Here is an 18,115-nt window from a genome sequence, read left to right on the forward strand (position 1 = left end):
AGAGTTGTGAAATTCTGCCAGTCAATGCCCTATGTAGAGTCTTTCCAAGTACGTTTATAGAGATTGGTATATTAGAGTGTAAGCATCAAAAGACAAGGGGAAAGCATTATATCACACACACACACAAACATATACACACACTATTATCTAGCTGACAAAAACAGTGAGTTATTTGATCAAATATATGATATGATGATTTGTGATTATTTTTATATAAAAATTCAAATATTGATGTTTTCTGGACTGTGTTTAGTCCATTTTGCATTGCTATAAAGGAATACCTGAGGCTGGGTAATTTATAAAGAGAAGAGATGTATTTGCCTCATTGTTCTGAAGGCTGCACAAAAAGCATGGCACTAGTAGCTGCTTCTGGTGAGGGCCTCTGGGAGCTTCCAAACATAGCGGAAGGGGCAAGGGATTTGGCATGTCACATGTTGAGGGGAAGCGAGGGCTATGCCAGGCTCCTTTAAATGGCCAGCTCTCATGTGAACAAATAGAACGAGAACTCACTCATTATTGGAGGGAGGGCACCAAGTCATCAGTGAGGGATCCACCCTCATGACCCAAACACCTTCAATGAGGCCCTACCTCCAACGCTGGGTATCATAGCTTGATATGAGATTTGGAATGGGCAGAAATCCAACTTATATCACCTGTCTTCATCACCATCATCACACAAGATTTGCTAATTGCCAAGTGAACTCAATTAAAATTTGGTAGAGGATGGGCTTATGTTGTTTTAAAGAAAGGGCTGTCAGATGTGATACCATTTTTTTCTGGATCTTGTAGACTTCTGGGACAGAGGTTGACTTGAATAAAATGTTAACAGAAGGGTTGGCTTAGAATATTGAAGGGACAGAGTTTGACTTGAATAAAATGTTAACAGAAGGGTTGGCTTAGAATATTGAAGGGAAGTAGACCATCCATTCAACAAAAGAAATTTGAAGGCACAACTAACAATGCAGTGATATCCTTAACTTGTTTGTAGATTGTTGAATTACTCAGGATGCTTAGAATTTATTAGGATTTCTATACCTTAAAAGAACAGGGAGTTATCAGAAAAAGTATCTATCACCAGAGTGGGACACAGACCCAATTTGAGAAGAGAATGTCTATATTCTACCCTCACTCCTTTTGTGTGTTCCTTAGTTTTCCATTCAAGAAAGTACATAATAATGGAAGGTCAATGCTTTCATGCCACCTGAAATCATGCTAGTTCTAGAGAAAAGTAAAAGATGTTATTAAAAATTATAGGCTTGATGCAGGAAATGCAGAAGAAGGGATGCATTTAGAAGAAAGGGCCTGCCCTGGTTCTCTAAGATGACACAATCTATGTGCTGCTGCTTCCTCATCTTTGGCTTTCCACAGTACAAAATTCTAGTTCTTTCATATGCAAGCATACTGTAACCATTAAATAAAGAGGAAAGAAACCCTAAAAGCAGCTCAACAGTCGAAGACTGTTTATTTTGGAGAATAAACCTGAGAGGGGCTTCAGGCTGAGTTAGGTCAGAGGCACTCTCTCTTACAGACTCAAGAGTTTTTTAGGATTCAAGGTGGCAGACCTTATCAGAGGCTTGAACTGTTTCTGTGTCTCTTTGTGTGCTTATCTGGGAGGCAGAGTCTTGTGTCTGTTCCCATACATCTTCCTGCAGCTGCAGGCATACCCCCCAGTCTGCTTTTAGCTTCCCTAAGTGCACCTAAAAGGAAAGGAATGCACCTATTAAGGCCCACTGTTTTACCGGGGCCCATTGTATGAGTGTGAAGTTTGGTGTTTACCCAAGAGACTTTCCCCCCTCCCTCTGTCCCCAAGCTGTCTTACCTGTGTTTTACTGTCTGCTCTTTCTGGCTGCTTGTTGTTAGAAGAGAAGCGATTTCCTTGAAATGCATGAGGTTGGAAACGGAGCTGGAACTTAAAGTGTCCAAGATGACGGTGCTCCTGCAGTGTCACATACTACTTGTGAACTGAGCACAATTCACATAATTCTTTCAATATTTTTGTCAAAAATGGTTCCTCTATATTGCAGGTCTATATGGATAGCATGGTGATGGGAAAAAGTCTAGTTTTTTGTTTTGTTTTGCTTTTTAATCACCACAGAAGTGAGAATGAACCTGCCGTATTCTCTTCCTGTCTGTCTCTGAGCAATCAAACTCAGAGATTGATTTCTCTCTGAGTAATCAATTGTTTTCTCATCTGGGAATGAGAATGATAGGCATGGTTGTGAAAGTTAGAGATGCTATGAGTATGCACAGTGGGCTCTCCAAAGTTAGTCTCTTTGATAGATATTACAGTTATTACAATACACATTACACTTACTAAATGTGACCAATTGAGAGACATGGATTTTATATATATCATCTAATTCTTTCTCTGTATATAATATATTGGATATGTTGCATGCCAATACATGTACTGTCTCTGCTTCCTTTTCTGTATGTACAAATCTAAGTTGTCTACCCAATTCCATCCACTGAGGACAAAGAGTGGCCTTAAACAACTAGGGTGGCCATATTTGCGCCTAAAAGCTGCTCTACCTCATCTTTATCTAAATTCAATATTCATATTAAATATCTCTTTCTCCTTGATGTCTTTATTGATACCATCTACTGTTCACAAAGCCTCTTTCACTGAATTCCCATAGCACATTTTAACATGCCTATTTTATTTTAGAGAATTGAATACCTTTTCGTTAGCCTGTTTCTCATGTTATAATTTCCATGCCCCATCCCCTAAGTAGATTACAATGATTTTCAGAAAGGCAGCATGTCACATTTCTTTCATAACTTATAATATCATAGGCAATATCTGCATATTAAAAACACTTCAAAATATTTGTAAATTTTATGAAATTAGTCTGTTCGGAATGAGGAGTGACACGTTCATTGTTCCCCATCCATTGTTGAGCTCTCTTTTATTCTCAGCTTTGCCAGCTCTGTACCCAGCCAGAGACCCATCACTGCAAATGCATTTGCCTTGATTTGGAGATTGTGCCACTGTGCCAGAATAGAACAAACCCTTTTATTTACACACATTCAGTACAATAGCCTCTCCTATTCTGAAGTGGAATAAGTTTCCAAGTGTGGTTGCTTTTGAAGAAAGTTCCTGTAAGAAGAAGCTAGAAAGATTTTTGCTCTCACTCTGACTGCATTTTTTTATCATCACTGTTTGCCCCTCCAGTGTGTCCAGCCCTTTCCAAAGCCAGGCTCATGATTTTGATGGACCATCGTGGCTAAATACAGTATATCATTTCAGCAGGCTCTTCACATTGTGTTATTGTTAATGATGCTTTTTATTTACCAGAACCATAGGCAATATGATATTACTCTCATTCAGTGAGCTCAGCAGGAGACTTTTTAAAAGTGTAATGCATTTGCTCTAATGTCTCTGATAAGGTGGATCTGGCCTGGAAAATCTCCAAGTTGGATAATTACATTTTTGCTACCTATAATTTCCACCACCCCTTTGAGAGCTCGTAGCATTCTTCTCCTTTCAAACTCAACACATGTGTGGTGTTTGCTGAACACTATTTTAAAGAGAAAAGAAAATCAGTCAGGCTTAACCTCAGGAGGTAAGGGAAACAATCAAAGAACCAGAGTGGTCAGAGTAAGCCCTACTAAAATTGCAACATCATTGAAGTTTGCCTTTATTTTTCTTCATCCCTTCAAGATACGTGTCCTCATTGCTCCTTTTTCATGACCCATCTTTTCTCCCTTTCAGATCAATAGTATTCTCATGCTATTCTGATTTCGCCAATGAGAGGAAGAAATCTAATGAAATCATTCTTATTAAAGCACACAGATAGCATTTGATAACTTGTCCAGAGATACTTAAACCTTAAAAAATGATAGCTACTGAAAAAGGCAAGGAAAACACAAAGGGGCAGATTTTCAAACAGGGGAAGTTTAGAGTCCTTGTGCTATAAGGAAAGAGGAAATCTCAAGTGATGAGTGAGTAACGTGTACCTTGTATGCCCTCTCCTGCTAACACCCCAAAACCACGCTGCTTTTAAAGGTAAAAAGAAATATTAGAGTCTGCATTTTATTGTCTCTAATAGGTTACATTTGCATACAAGGCTCTTTACACATAAGGTTTGACTGGGTCAAGGAGAATGTTTTTAACGTTTTAAATATTTTACGGTTTTTAATATAAGATGCCCCAGCCCTAGAATCAACTTTTTTTTTAAGAGCAAAAGCACCTGAAGCCAAGTGATTAAGGTGAATGAATGAGTTGAATAATGATATCCTGACAATCAGGCAATCATCATCATATAGATGTATATATATGATGTATATATATGTGTGTATATATGATGTACATATGCATATATAATGATATTCTATTGTCAGTATATCATTGTTGTCAGTATATCTATTGTCAGTATATCACACACACATATATATACATCATATATACACACATCACATACATACACACATATATACATTTTATATATATGTGAGGTCCATATATATATTTTATGGATCTCAAGCTCATATATATATGTGTGTGTGTGTACATATATATACTTATGACCTTGAGATATTTATGGATATTGAGATATTTATGGATCTCAAAGTATCATGTATATATATATACACACAAGTATATGTATATACAGATCTATATATACACACACGTATATGTATATACAGATCTATATATACACACACGTATATGTATATACAGATATATATACACACACGTATATGTATATACAGATATGTGTGTATATATATATATGAAACCTTGAGACCCGTAAAATAACAAGACTAATTTTCAGTTCTGTCTGGTGAAATCAGAAGGGTCACCAGAGCTGCATATTGATCTTTATATCACAATTATAAGAAGAGATGACTTTAAAGGGGAAACTCTTCCTTTAGCATGTAATGCCTTCCTTGAATGTTTCACATTAGTTTTTAATAGACATCTGTGAGGTACTCTTACCCTTTTCGTCTTTCTTCTTTTTGAGCACCTGGGTACTCATAGCATCCTCACAGTATGCAAAAGCTCATTCCAAGCTCTACCTCAGACTCGTATGTGGTTTACTATCTAGACAATTGCTCAATTGACAAGAGCTGACATCACTATAATGTAGGAGCCTGGAATGTACTTACAGAACTTTAGTTCAGTCTATAATATTATAGTTCAAAGCTGAGAAATGTAGGTTATATTACATACATTTATCACTCTCTTTTTCTAATGTACCTTAATTTTGTTGATTCCATGGAAATGTCTGGGGGGAATTTGCTTTGTTACTCAGTACATCACCTTTCTTTGCTCTTCTGATGTTACAGACAGGCACATGTCACTTTTGCCTACAAGTTATTTGAGGCAGAGTTGAACAGAATGATAGATTTCTTTCTGCACTGGACTGAGGCCAAGACCAAGGTGATTCTTAAGGGAGTTGGCCACATACCAATTCACCAATTCACCTGGTGGGTGGTGGATAAAATCAACCATCCTCTGATGGTCTAGAAAAGGAGCTAATTTTTTGAGCATTATGATCATTTAAATTTTAGAAGTGTTGCATTTTAGATACAGGCAGGACATAAAGTGTAAACATATTCCAAATGGCAAACACAGTTGCATACCATTTAAAAGAAAAATATGGTATGAGGAGACTCATCCTTTCTTTGGAGTCCCTTTTAAATGCAACCAATGGCCCTTGTTTAACTTTTGGGCTTATATTCCAAGTCACCAATATTTCTGCTGATCTGGTTTAACATTTCTTGCTTGTGCGTTCCTCTGCTTTCCTGTCCCATTTTGGCAGTAAATTTTGCTCGGGTTTTGAGTCTCATGTCTTGAACTTGTAATATAGGCTTAGATTAGTGTGACCTTTGAATATCATCATCCCACAGCTTCTGGTATTTTCCCATTGGTTTTGGTACCACAAACACAGTCCATCAGTGACATATCTGAGGTCTTTGTCCTGCATTTACTTTTTCATGTTCATTGACTTTTTTTGAGTATAAGAGTCCTCCCGTATTTCTTTCTACTGCCTTTTCTAGCTTCACCATTTAATTAAATGCCAGTGTTTTTCAAAGCACAATTCACAAGCCTCTCCAACTTTGATCATTGCTTTATCTTTCAGGAATTTTGTCCATACTTACAGGATTAGCTCTACTTATTAGAACTAAGACTGGCAACTTTTTAAATAAAAGGCCATATAGTAAATATTGTAGGCTTTGCAGGCTACTTCTGGTCTCTTTTTCAGTCTTTTATGTATTCATTTTTGCTTTTTGTTTGTTTCTGCAGCCCTTTGAAATGTTAAATAAATATTCGCCTTTGGATCATACAAAACACTTAACTGATTCCTGTACTAGGGACCAGTGAGATTAATAGAATGTATGTGCATTCTGTGAAGGGGTCAAGAAAACTGAAGAGAGATAATAAATCATTGCTGCTAATAATTAAGGGGATAAAAGTGTTGATCTTGGAACTGGTTATTTTTATTAGAACACTGCTTTTTGAAGAAAATGTAAATAATTTTCTAACTTTTGTGTTTTACAAGTATGACTTTTATTTTTCTTATTTAAATAGAGTCAATATATATCACTAGTCTTCTACAAAGAATTTCATTATTCTTTCCAAGTATCTGTTTTTTTGTTGTTGTTGTTATTTGTTTTTTTTTTCAAATCAAGTAGAGTGCTTTCATATTTCCTTTCTAGATTCTCTAAAGGGGAATTATATAAGCCCATACTGAGTTGACTAGGAATTAGGCTGAACTTCCTGAGTAGCCAGTATTTGAGTGAGGCTGTGCACCTAACAAGCAATGGGATCAGATGAACTTTCAGAATGCCTTTCATACTCTTGCTTTATCAAGTTAATATTTTGGATCTTAGAGAATTTAGTCTTTTCTTTGCAAATCCTTATTAAATTTAGATACTAGTCTCATGACCCATGTTGTGTGTCACCTGGCTTAATTATATTGGTAGGTAGATCTTTTAGACAACTCTTTCAGTAGAAGAGACATTCTAATAAAATGAAAGAGAAGAGGGAGAATGGAAATGCCAAAAGAGATAGTAGAGGAAAAAGTCAATAAAAATATCTTCTTGCAACCATTGGCTTGATTGGACTTACTTAAGTAACCATTCCTTAGTTACAGGATTATTGCCTATGAAGCATCATAAACCTATACTGATATCCAGAGACGGCAAGGCTAGGAGGGGCTGTGATATTCCAGGGAAGTTTCTTGCCTTCATAGGTATTGCAATACCCAGGCCAAAGATAACCTATGGTCAATCCACTACCTAGGAAACCTCTTCCGTCCTTCATCAAATTTAGAACAAAAAAGACATGGTCCACTAAAATCAATTTTCCTTTTTAGTTTACTGAATAAACAAGCCAGAAAATACACACACATACACACCCAAGAAGAAGAGCCATTGTCCTTGGCCTGAAGAACCTTTTGTAAACAGAGAAACTGTGAATGAATATTACTTAATCTTAAAGGGCATGGTGAAATAATAGGGTTCATTTGTGACCAAGAGGGATTCTGATTCTTGTGATGTGGATTAAATCATTTAAAAAGTGTTCATGTGAGTTATCTGATACTGCACTTTCAGTGTCTATTTCAAGACTTTGAGATATTTGTTATCACCTAAGAAATTCCATGAGGGCTTCAGGCTGTCTTTCAGTTCTCAGATATTCCTTTGGTGCCTAGCATGGGGCTTGCTCATTTCAGGATTCCATATAAGTATGTTGACTGATTGACTAAATTTTATCCCATAGCTACCCTTGAACCTCATAAGTCTTTTCCCTCTCAAATTTGTCATTCTGAATGGATGAGAGAGGAATGTACAATGTTCCTCTCTGTGTCCTACCTTAGTCACTCATTGTCCTTGCATCAAGCTACAAAGATTTATTTTTTTTAATCAGCCCTGATCAAGCAGTCCCTCCAACCAGTTAACCTTTCGGGTTGTTTATTCCTTGTTTCTGAAAATTTATCTTCAACTGTCTTCTATCAGGATGTTCAGAAAGAGTCAATGCAATACAGCAGCACACTGTTATAAACAGACCGAAAAGGTAACAGCTTAATTACTAGAAATAGAAGGCATACTGTCTATCCTCCTCCTCCTGCATTTTACACACACATTTGCACACATTCATGCTCACACAGTCTTCTTCATGGTCCTCAATTATGAAATTTGAAACAATGGATACATAATTATGCATTTGGAATGCTCACATCACAGACAGTCTTGACCTGGTACCTGAAAAAGGCCTTGCCAAAAAGGTAGGAGCTGAGGGAAGAGTTAATAAATGGTGGAATTTTCCCCAAGATAGGAAATAGGACAAGGAGTAAAGATTAGGAAATGCAGTAGAGCACATTTTTTGTTTTTGGTGCTCACTGATGAAATGTATCTTGTGATAATATATTTCTAAAATGTTAAGCAATTTTATTTTTTTTTTCTGGTATTCATTTAGCATGAATGTTGCTAAATTTTATGTGTCAAATGTTCAGCATTTTTTTTTTAAAAGCAATGTGAGGGCACCAGAAGCAAAGTTTCTGATTTCACAACTATTTTGAAGAAAGAATACGCTTTGTTTTTGTTTTCTTGAGACAGGGTCTTGCTCTATGGCCCAGGCTGGAGTGCAGTGGTGCAGTCTTGGTTCACTACAACCTCTGCCTCTTGGGCTCAAGCAATACTCCCACTTCAGCCTCCTGAGTAGCTGGGACTACAGGTGTGCACCACCATGCCTGGCTAATTTTTGTATCTTTAATTTTTATTTTTTTTGATAGAGATGGGGTTTTGCCATGTTGCTCAGTCTGGTCTCAAACTGCTGGGCTCAAATGATCCTCCCACCTAGGCCTCCTAAAGTGCTGGCATTACAGTCATAAGCCATGCCACTCAGCCTATGACATGTGTTTTTAAAGCTGCAATGAAATGGTACATCTCTGGATGTGTATAATATTAGGTCCCTTTGCTTTTTAATTTAAGGCCAACTTAATGTTCAGTCACAGCTCTAATTTTACCTAATATTCCAAATATCCAAACTCCTATTTACTCTGACAATCTCTTCACTCTGAGACTTCCCTGCCTAGTTTCTGTTTGCTTTAAGATCATATGTTTTGTTGGGGATTGGAACCCCTTAGGGAATATGAGAGTGACAGGCAAACCGAACCAAGGGAGTTTTCTTTCTTACAAACAGCAAAACTCCAAAAAGATGCTCATCGAATAATTGTGAGGCTTGAAAACATTCAGAAGTCATTGTCTTCTGCGATGTGTAGAATAATTAAAGGCAACATCAGCATGACATCAGTGGTAGATAATTTTCAGCCATAAAACGCCATTCTCTCCCATTAACTGAGGATTGTTGGAGGTTTTTGTCTCCATTTCACCAGAGTACAAAACATTGTGACATGCTTAATATTTCTTCCGCCAAGATGTCCACTCCGATTCCTCACCCTTTACAGAGTTGTTGATTTCATCCTACATTTAGCTGCCAAAAAAGCGATTGCGTGTGCAGCACCAGTAACAAAGTGAAAATGAATTATGCATCAGAAGGAACTGCATTTGAGTCAAAAAACTTAGACTTCAGCATCTTCAAATTACAATATGATTTAAGAAGGAATACATTTAAGGAGATAGCAATGGACTGAGGTGAAGGGGTCAGCATTGGCTCAGTTTAATATAATTTAGCTTTCAATTATTTATTTTTTAAAGAGCTACTAAGCACACTGAATCTCTTTAATGGCAATGTCAAAAGTATGGAGACTGGAGAAAAGCCATGAATAATAGTGACAGATTGTTATGCATGGTAATGTTATAGGGCCTGCTGCAAACTGAAGCGTTCACCAGAGCTGGAAGAGCAAACAAGGAGCAGCCTGCTAGGAAAGTGAGGGACAGGGCTCCCTTCCCTGGGCTGCGATGATGGCTGAGCTCACCTTTCTTTGAGATTTAACTGGTCTTGTCAAAGGCCTTTAAGTCACTATGTCTTCGACAATCCCGCACGTCTTTTCTGACACGTAGACTATATAATTGTTTGTTTAAATGGTCTCCCTCTAATTTCACCAACAGCAAAATTAATTCAGTAGAATAACCTCTCACATTCTTTAAGCAACCATACAATGACTAGAACTGTGAAAGTACCCTGGAGGACATGAGGCAACGACTTGCTCATCCATCACAAAATTCATCCTCAAATGAATGGACTTGAACAAATTGAGGAACTATGTAGTCGAAAATAAATAAACAAGTGTTGAAACATCAAATGAAAATTAAAAGTGTGAATTAATACAGATGAAAGAGGAAAAGGGTATGGCAAAGTAGAGGAGCCTCGAGTACCATTAGGGATCCCCATGGTTACTCATTGACTCACCAAGGCAAAGTGAATGAGGAAAGTATGTGACTTTTTTTTTTTTTTTTTTTTTTTTTGAGACAGAGTTTTGCTCTTATCACCTAGCCTGGAGTGCCGTGGTGCAATCTTGGCTTACTGCAACCTCTGCCTCCCAGGTTCAAGTGATTCTCCTGTCTCAGCCTCCTGAGAAGCTGGGATAAGAGGCATGCGCTACCACACCTGGGTAATTTTGTATTTTTAGTAGACACAGGGTTTTGCCATGTTGGCCAGGCTGGTCTTGAACTCCGGACCTAAAGTGATCCATCCGTCTCGGCCTCCCAAAATGCTGGGATTACGGATGTCAGCCACTGTGCCCAGCCAACTTTTGAGATCAAGATGAAGTTCAGTCTCATAAAACTTTTCAACTCCAGGCCGAGCACAGTGGCTCACGCCTGTAATCCCAGAACTTTGGGAGGCTGAGGCAGGAGGATCACGAGGTCAGGAGATCGAGAACATCCTGACTAACACAGTGAAACTCCATCTCTACTAAAAATACAAAAAATTAGCCGGGCATGGTGGCGGGTGCCCGTAGTCTCAGCTACTCGGGTGGCTGAGGCAGAAGAATGGCGTGAACCCGGGAGGCGGAGCTTGCAGTGAGCAGAAATCGCGCCACTGCACTCCAGCCTGGGCGACAGAGAGAGACTCCATCAAAAACAAACAAACAAACAAACAAACAAACAAACAAACAACAATGAAAACAAACCATTCAACTCCAACCCCACTCATCCAGAGGACAGCTTTTCTGCCAGTTGGGCAACTCTTAGATAAATAATTATTTCTCCAATCCTTTCCTGATCATGCACCTCATTTGAGTGCCCATAAAGGCCACCAGTGATCTAATTGGGAAGTGACTGAGGGTGTCTCTGGCATGACTCAACCTCCCTTGTGACACTTCCTTCTTCTCTGCCAATGTTTCCTTTCCCAGGTGCCGGAATTTCTTTCTTCCCATCACAATTTTTCAAGCATGGGCATTTTGGTGGTGCAGTGGATGTGATCCAGTGTATTGTATGAAATGTGGCATTACTAGGGAGCTAGAAGGAGATGCATTTCATTATCACATAACCCTTGAGTCACAGCTTTTATCCTACCATGAGAGCAGTTGCTGAGTCCACAGATATGAAAGAAGATATGAGGGACACAAAGGAAATAACATTTCATCCACTTCTTTTCTCTCAAGGCTCTGATAGTTCCTTCTCATTATGCATTATAAAGCTTTCCAAAGTATGTCGTTCATCACATCACTCCCCTGCTAAGTAAAAATCCACAATAGTTCCTATTGCCCATGGATCAAAGTCAAAATTCTTTAGCTTGCCTTTAAGACACCTCATAATAATCAAGGACCTTATTCCTCTTTTGTTTCTTATTAATATTTAGCATATATTCCCATTACATTCAAATTTCTGGCTCTAAATGGTCATATAGCTGTTGCTGAAACTGCTCAATTCTGCCATTAAGGCATGAAAACAGCAATAGACTATATGAAAAAATTGAGTGAACATAGCTATGTTTCAATAAACCTTTATTTACAAAAATATGTAGTGGGCCAGGCTGGTCTTGAAATTCTGGGCTCAAGCAATCCGCCTGGCTTGGCCTCCCAAAGTTCTGGGGTTACAGGCGTGAGCCACTGCACCTGGCACCCCCACTTCTTTGAATTATTTGTCTCACCAGCTTAATGACAAGTGAAAAAGGCAATATCATACTGAAAAACAGAAAATAGAATTAGATATAAAACAGGCAGATTTCTAGTTTGAGCTCTTACTTTTTTATTTAGACAACTTTGGGACTTCTTCAACTTTCAAATGGATGAATTGGTTAAATTAGTGGTTTTCAAATATAACAATAGTTTTACATATATAGTTTATCCTTTTAGTAACGGATTTTTCTTTCCGAAACAAAGAAAAATTTCTTTTTTGTTCTTCCTATTCTATCACAGACTCTGAAGTATTGAGCAGACTGAGCAGAACCATGCTGGTTGGGGCAAAGTGGCAGAGCTCAAGGTGTTTAGCTTTCTTTTCACTCTGAGCTATGTTCACCGAAAGTTCTGCAGAGTCAAGTTCTAAAATCTACAGAACACAATCTCTAAAATTCTTTCAGGTTCTAAATTTCTTGTATTTTCTGTCATTTCATAAAACATTTTATTCTGAACTGTTACTATCTTAAAACTTATTCTACTACCATCTGTACTTTTTTCAACACAACATGAAGAGTACTAAAACCAAAGAAATATTTAAGGATACAATTTCTGAGAAAAGGAGGTTAATTGTTCCTAATTGCAAGTGGTTCCAAGTGATTGCCTAAGCTGTTCAGTACAAGAATAGTTTGAAGCTCTGCAGAAACTTCATGCTGAAGAGGAAGGAGCAATTGGTAAAGACATGCCCATTGACTGCTTTACTAACAGACAGATCAAAGGGGAATCAGTTTCCTCTGCCAGGAACAGGTATCAGGTTGCTGATAGTTTTAGTTTCATTCTTCACACTTGTGCTTGAGAAAAGGCATGCTTTTAAGACTATGCACTTCTGTTTTTGGGGGAACATTTCAAGGCACACAGTGCTGAGAAATTATTATTGCTTAATTATGGAAATACATAACAGCAGAATGCCAGTGGTGTGGTATGTTCGAGTGAGGGACAGTTTCCTCAAACCCAAGGTAGCTGCAATTTGGAAAATACATTTTTTAAAAAATGAACTAAAAAGAAATAAATAAAATATTGATTACAGATAATGCTTGCTTGACACATACATAAAAACAAAATCTTTTTTTTTCTGATTAAATATCTAAGGTGGTTATCTGCCTACATTAGCAAGCCCCAGCCCTTAATTAGCCACATGTAAAGGAAGGCTCTAATTTTCTTCTAAGGAAGATAGAATTTTCAAAACATAATTATATTTTATCTATTCAATTTAAGAAAAGTAAAGTATGAGATTAAGAGAATTGAGAAAAGAATAATAATTTATTTTAGAAAAATGTGAGAACAAATGGGGCTGAAAGCAAAACTAAGCACTGTATTTCCAAAAACCATTATGGGAGACCCTGCTGATTTCAAGCTTTGCAATTTAGATTTCTTCTGAAAGTTGTATAGGGTTTGCCTTTTAATATTTTGTTTTTTTCACCATGTATTCTCATCTCTCTAGTTATTGAGAGCTAAACCTTTCAACTCTTTTTATGGGGCATTGAAGGAGGGAAGAAAGGGAATAGGAGCAGAACTATCTTGCCACTAGTCAATGTCATCAGTTTGATGTCCTGGGATCCACTTTACTGCAAATCTCAGACCCTGGAAAAGAATAGAAGATTTATTTTCAGCCAACCACCAAGGAATTAGCTAACTGCTTAAGAGTTATCTAGTTACGGTGTAAGGTCTTGTCCCTCCCTCTATTGAAAGTAAATAAGGAGGAAAGGTTAATTATGACTGAGTAAAAGAAAAACAAATCATTATTCAGAGTAAAAGGAAATGTGTGTGTGTGTATGTTAGTGGGGCTTTTTCTGAAAGAGTGAGAAATTAATTTTTCTTTTCTATGAATAAATTAATTTTTAGGAATCAATGTAACCTGTCAAAAGTAGCTTCTATCAGAGTTATGGAGCATTTTGGGATCCTCATTAAATTGACGTGGTCTAGATAATATTTCTTTTCCATGATCATCTTGAATGCCATACTTCTTTTACCATTACACAGAGCCACCTACTCTACATATTTATGGCAGTCATCTGATAGAGGTTGATATGGGAGAAAGACACAACCACTCAACTCAAGTGATCATCACATGATACACTGGTCAGAAAAAGCATGTATGGCAGGATTTCACAACACCAATCTGAATTCTCTCATCTCTCCTCGTTGTGCACTCTTCACTCAGTCCGTTATATGGGATTCACAATATTGAGGGGGCATGATGCTAGGAAACGGTTATGAAAGAAAAAAATTCCATTTTATTTTACTTTCTTTCTGTAGGGTAGAAAAACTAATATCTTTCCCTTACTCATCAAAAGGGTCATGACTGACATCCCTATTAAAAAAAGACAGATTAACAAGAGAAAAGCATAACAAATTTATCAATCAAAGTTTTATGTGACACAGAGCCTTCAGAATTGAAGACCCAAAGACCTGTGGCAAATAGTGTATTTTTATGCTTAGGTTTCTTTAAAAATGGATTGTCATGTAGACATATAATTGGATAAAAAGAGATATGACCTAATTAATGGTAATAAATGAAAGGGAACTCAGCAAGACCTGTTTGTTCAGATTATTCTTAGCCTCTCTGTGTGGCATTCCTTTCCTCTGAATATAGATCAGGAGCCCTCCAGAATGAGCATCTCATGACCTACTTCAGGTGAGGTAAGTCAGAGAATTCCTTTATGACCATGCTTCACAGACAAAGGTGAAGGAAAGTGAGACTGACCACACTTTTGCAGTTTTTCTCAATTGTCAAGGTGCCATATTTTGGGGTATCATGTTCTGAGACCCAACATTTCATGTTTATATAAATTGTGTTCGGAAAGGCTTTTTTTTTTTTTTTTTTTTTTTTTTTTTTTTGTAGCATGAGTAGAAATGCTCCTTTCTCAAGTCCCACTGATATTCAGCTTGACAGTTGGAGAGCACTTAATTAGTCTCAAGAATCTACTTATTAAAACTTTGTTTATTTGTGTTCCAGAGAGTCACAAGGACAGAAAGACAGGTTTCTTGGTACTGCAACACAATCCTTAAATGTAACCACATAACTTATGCAGGGCTGTATCAACCCAATCTAAACAAGTAGCTTATTCTGAAGCATAAATGTGGATTCGAAATTTGACAGAACATTACAAAAGTGATCAAAGCATACAACATTGGTTTTGGAGATATTGCTGTGCTTTTCCTGTTGTAATCTTATATTAGTCTGTTCTCATATTGCTGTAAAGATCTACCTAAGACTGGGTAATTTATAAAGAAAAACGTTTTAATTGGCTCACAGTACCACAGGCTATACAGGAAGCATGGCTGGTGAGGCCTCAGGAAAGTTACAATCATGGCAGAAGGCATAGAGGAAAGTGGGGCGTCTTACATGGCCAGAGCAGGAGGAGAAGAGAATAAAGGCGGAGGTGCCACACACTTTAAAACAAGTAGTTCTCAAGAATGCCCACTTCTATCATGAGAACAGCAAGGGGGAAATCTTCTCCCATGATCCACTTATCTCCCACCAAGTCCCTCCTCCAACAATGGGGATTACATCTGGACGTGAGATTTAGGTGGGGGCACAAATCCAAACCATATCACATATATACACAAAAGTAATTGAAGGACATTAATATCATCTACTAGAATCCTTTCAATTACAGATTTTAAAAATACGTCCTAAAGAACTGTAAAATTTTCTAAATGAAGGCCCATGTCATTTCCTCTGTTTAAGAAAACATGGGAAGAGAAAATAATACCAATGTAAGAGAAGGAGCCTTTCATGAAGTCATGAGCACTTACTAAAGCATGCAGCCCTTCCCAGGTAGTAGATTTTTGTTGTTGCTGTTATTTTTTCCCCTTTCTTATGAGAATTATTTATTAAGGGATTTATTAACATTGACACAAACTGCCAGATTTGCATCTCCCCTCATTTGCATTATCTTGCCTCTTCAAATTAGGGGTTAGTTTTTACTCTCCAACAGCTAATTTTCCTTAAACACAAGGAGAGGTCCTAGCTATCTGCATAAGGCATTTTATATGCAAATCTAGCCAGTCAACAGCAGAGTGGACACTGATTAAACACAAGAGATGCTAATCATAATGACTTTTAAAGTTACAGAGACAGACAATATCCTTGTTAATGTTTTAAGGATTCCAGAGATAGAGTCAAACTTGCTCTGTAGAGAGTCTTTTAGTTGGCCATTGCGATACTATTGATATACTAGTCTTGGCCAGAGCGGCTAAAGTCATGGAACCGCTGAAAATGGATTAACATGAGATGACAATGTTGGAAAGTCTTGCTGTTTTTGGTCCTTGGGAAATTGAGGGAGGCAGAAGGGGGCTGACAATTGTTTCTTTTCTCTTTTGCTTCATCTTTCTAGAGGTTGTTTCATCAGCATATTTTTTAATAGTGCCTTGAATGTAGATAGCTCCTTCCTGCTGAGCTAGTCAAAGTGCTTTACATACATTATCTCTCATTTGTCCTCCCCTAATCCTCAGAGTTTGATAGATGTCAAAGGAATGTCCTTTTTTATTTTTATTTTTTTTTAAGCTTCTGGGGTAAACCAGAGCCACTAGATTGAAAGTACAGGGGAAGAGTAATTTTCCAAGATGGCATCAAGCTTTAGAAAACCCTTATAACTGAGGAAAAAAGAAAAATGTCTTATCTCGTATGCATTACTACCATTCATCAATAGTCCACTTTCTTTTCTTTCCTGAACCTGAAAAGGCTACACTGATCATTTTTCTTGCCATGAGGCGAGCCATGTAATTTTTATGACTTACGAAAAGTGAGCAAAAATAAACTTACTTTCTGACCAAAAAGCCCATTCTCAATTCTCTTTTTTCTTTCTTCTCTTGTTCATCAGTGGGTAATATGGAATAGAGCCATCCTAGCCCTGGCAACACACAAACACACACATCCATGTATATTCATACATTGTATTTATTTGAGGAAGAAATATAAACTTTCTGAGATTTGGAGGTAACTTATATCAGTATAAGCTTTGCTTATTCTCACTGATACATCTTGTTTGGGTAATACTTAAACATAATAAAACAAAAATACTCTGCTACTTAAAGTATCTTTGGATCCAAGGACTGTGTAAATTGACAAAAACATATTCCCATCAAGCAAATAAGTTATTTATTATAATGTAAATTTAACAAATCAATGAACTAAGTATATGTTACTATAGGTTACTATTCCAAGTACTTTTCCACATTAAACATAATAAATTGTACAATTTTTCTCAAGGTAATAAAAGCATATAAATTGAAAATAATTATGAAATACAAAAAAAGGCACACACACACACACAAAAGAAAACAGAAATAATCTGTTCTTCCATATCCAGAGATAACCACTGTCATTGAGTAGCACTGGAGGCATCGTGTAATAATTTTTCACAAAATGAACAAAGATAGTTATTATATTGTTCCACCTCTTTGTTTCCTGTAACAAGGGTTACAAAGCTGAAAAGACACCAGAGGACAAATCTGTTCACTTGAACTCTGTGCTAGTTTGGATACTAACTAGCTGGGAGACTTTGGCAAATGGTTTAACTGTCTCTGAATCTATTTTTTTAATTGGTATTCATATCTCACAACTTTTTGTTCTTTTCCATGAGATTTTAATCTCATAACTTTGGTTTAGGTGATTATTATTTAGCTGTGAGTCAATTCACTAGAAACAGCTGAAAGTTGATTCATCAAATGATTAATTTCCCAAATAACTATTTCACCAAAAGTTTAATATTTTAAATATGAACCTATAAGAATTTTACTAGGAATATTCAGTAGTAAATGTTTTATAAAAGTATATTTTATCACAGTAACAAAAATGTTGGCATGTATTTTTCTGCTTTTTTATTTTACATTTTAAGATTGCACTGGTATGTTTCTAAACTTCTATTTCACTTTTTGTTTTGTCAATCTTTTTTTTTTTTTTTTTTTGAGATGGAGTCTCATTCTGTTGCCCAGGCTGTAGTGCAGTGGCACAGTCTTGGCTTACTGCAACCTCCGCTTCCCGAGTTCAAACAATCCTCCCACCTCAGCCATCCAAGTAGCTGGGATTACAAGCATGCATCACCACGCCAAGGTAATGTTTTTTGTGTGTGTTTTTATTA

The sequence above is a fragment of the Gorilla gorilla genome, chromosome 17 (assembly GCF_029281585.2).
Source record: "Gorilla gorilla gorilla isolate KB3781 chromosome 17, NHGRI_mGorGor1-v2.1_pri, whole genome shotgun sequence".
Taxonomy (NCBI): Eukaryota; Metazoa; Chordata; class Mammalia; order Primates; family Hominidae; genus Gorilla; species Gorilla gorilla.